The following is a 2,844-nucleotide window of genomic DNA, read 5'->3' on the forward strand; positions in this document are numbered from 1 at the left end:
TTTATCCATTTCTTCTTGTTTATCCATTTTATTGGTATATAATTGCTTGTAGTAATACTTATGATGATCTGTATTTCTCTGGTATCAGTAGTAACTTCTCCTCTTTTATTTATGAATTTATATATTTGGTCCTTCTTTCTTTTTTCCTTTTTTATCTATGCGTTTATCTTTTCAAAGAACCAGCTCTTAGTTTCATTAATTTTGTCTATTGTTTTTAAGTCATATTAAGTTGATCATATGTCTCAGTTAGGCTTACAGTTTGATTAAAAGGGATAAATTGCTGAAGAAGAAGAAGGAGAAGGAAGGAAGGAAGGAAAGAAAAGAAAGAAAAAGAAAGAAAGAAAGAAAGAAAGAAAAGAAAAAAGAAAGAGAAAGAAAGAAAGAAAAGAAAGAAAGAAAGAAAAGAAAGAGAGAAAGAAAGAAAGAAAGAAACAAACAAACTGAAGGTGAAGCCACTTGCCCCCAGAGCAGCGAACCAAAACTTAATTGCAGTTTCAATCTCTCCCAAGAATAAAATGTCTGGAATTTCCTGGTCAGCACTAGTGAGATAACCTTGCCAGAAACAATTCTTTTTTTCTTTTCTTTTTTTTTTTTTTTTGGCTAATAACCTCCTTGTCCCACACCATTTCTATAAAAGCCTTCCATTTTGTATAGTTCCACAGAGCGCCCTTCTATTTACTAGATGGGATGTTTCTGGATTCATGAATCATTAAATAAAGCCAAGTAGATCTTCAAATTTGCTCAGTTGGATTTTGTTTTTAAACAACACCCAAGCTTAAAAGTTACTATGGTACTGAGTTTAGAACTAACACAATGTTTCCATACGGTCAGACTTCATTTACTAAATAATATCTTCATTAAAATCCAAAGAAGAAATCTTAGTGTTCCTCCCAGAGATTCATAATCAAATGATTTTGCTCTGGTTGCAGAGCCTGTTTATTCCTTCAGTCCTTTGTTAGTTGCTTAGCTTTTGCAATATTTTCTTGATGTTTTTGTTTCTTCTTTTGCTCCTCTTCTCTGGTCTTTGTCCAGAGGACCAGTTTCCAGGAGAGCTTACACTTGCTGGGCACAAGTGGGGCAGGGCCAATCTAACTGCTGTAAGGAAGCATATGGGTCTTCCATAATTCATTCTATGACATGCTCAGCAAGTCTTTCTTTTTCTGCAGCTTAGGAAAACTTAAGCTTGGGTAGTGATCTCTGACTTTGTCTTGGGGCTATTGGTGAGCCAATCACAATTTCAATGACCCTTGGGTGTTTGTTTTCTTCTTCCATCTGAAAAAGGTGGAGGGGGCCAGATCTCTGCCCTAGACCTGCGGGGCCTGAAGCTACAGCTGGTGACCCTTTGCTACCAACTGAACTTCCTCCTTTGTCTTTCTCTTCCCTGCTCACTTCTCATTTCCTACCCCAATGGGGCCACCAACCAGGAGAGCCATGTACAATGCAAGACCCTCACCTCATGACACATGCCTCCCTGGGCAGGTGGCTGCCTCTATTGGGCCACGGCAAATCCATGGCCACTGTGCCACCAGCCTCTCTCTGTTCCCCCAAGAACTAGGTGCTTGAACGCCCACTCCCAGCTCACACAGCCATTTATTGTTTATCCCAGCCACGGCAGTCAGGAGGACATTTAGTAATGGAACACTAAAATTTCTTTTTTTGGCTTTCTTTAAAATCCTAGGATAAATAGTCCTTCCAAAAATTTGTCAAGAATAGACCGAATCTACCATTTTCAGGGAATATTCTAGAGCACATATTGGACAGTCCCAGAAAACACCCTTTATTGTAATGTGTCCCAGTAGGATTGATTTCTCTTTGAGCCAACACACATTAACTAAGCATGGAATAACCCATGATTTGTATGGCCCAGGTATTCATTAAGTTATATTAGGAAGCAGAGATTGATGGCATATTCTCCCTTAACGAATGTCCTTGTTTCAAGCAAAAGGCGATTCCAATTCATTCCAGAAACCTAAGAGCTACATCAAATAGTAGGTATTCAAAAATGTTTGTATTGTGCATGATGGTGGTGATGTTTCTTACAGTGAAGAGCATTTCTCAAATGTATTCGCTGGTCCTTTCAGCCTCTCAGCACCTCAGTTTACTCACAGCTGCAAGTGGACTCACTATCTGACCAACAGGGCAGCCCAGGACACAGTGTCACTATTAAATCACTCTTTCCTGGCCTTGGAGGCCAGTGGGGTTTTCTCTGTATTGTTCCGCCAAAAGCATTTTGGTTGTACCATCAAGCATTCACTATATACTCCTTGCAGAAACCAAGCCCACATCCAAAAGTCCAGCACATGTTTCCCTAATCTGCTCAGTTCTCCCCAGGTCTGGCATTCCCATACTATTACACACGATAACCCTCTTGTCTAAAATAAACAATAAGAAAGGATGTATTATTTCTGCATAAGTGTCTTGAGTAAAATCCAAAGCAGAAAGGCAGAATATTTGTTACTAAGTTTGATTCTTGACTGTCATATATCTGGACACTCTTGTTTTATTGTGAAGTTTTAAAAATAATTAGCAGGACATTGAAAGAATATAATTTTTACGCCTCTTTGCCCCCATAATTGACAGTTTCCAACTTCTCTACTTTCTGTACCAAAACCTCTCTTCATCTGCACCTGCGCTCCATTAATTCTGCCAACAATCTACTTCAGACCTCAACCAGTAATTTCAACTCTTTGAACATGAGGAAATTTTAAAGTGTTATAACATTGTTTATTCCTTCCTACAAAAAGAAACATAATTTTAGTGTCTAGTGTTTGATAAAATCTATACTGACAAAAGCTACTATTGATTTATTAATACATTTAAATGATTTATATTTTATTAGTCAAA

The sequence above is a fragment of the Mesoplodon densirostris genome, chromosome 1 (assembly GCF_025265405.1).
Source record: "Mesoplodon densirostris isolate mMesDen1 chromosome 1, mMesDen1 primary haplotype, whole genome shotgun sequence".
NCBI classification, from domain to species: Eukaryota; Metazoa; Chordata; class Mammalia; order Artiodactyla; family Ziphiidae; genus Mesoplodon; species Mesoplodon densirostris.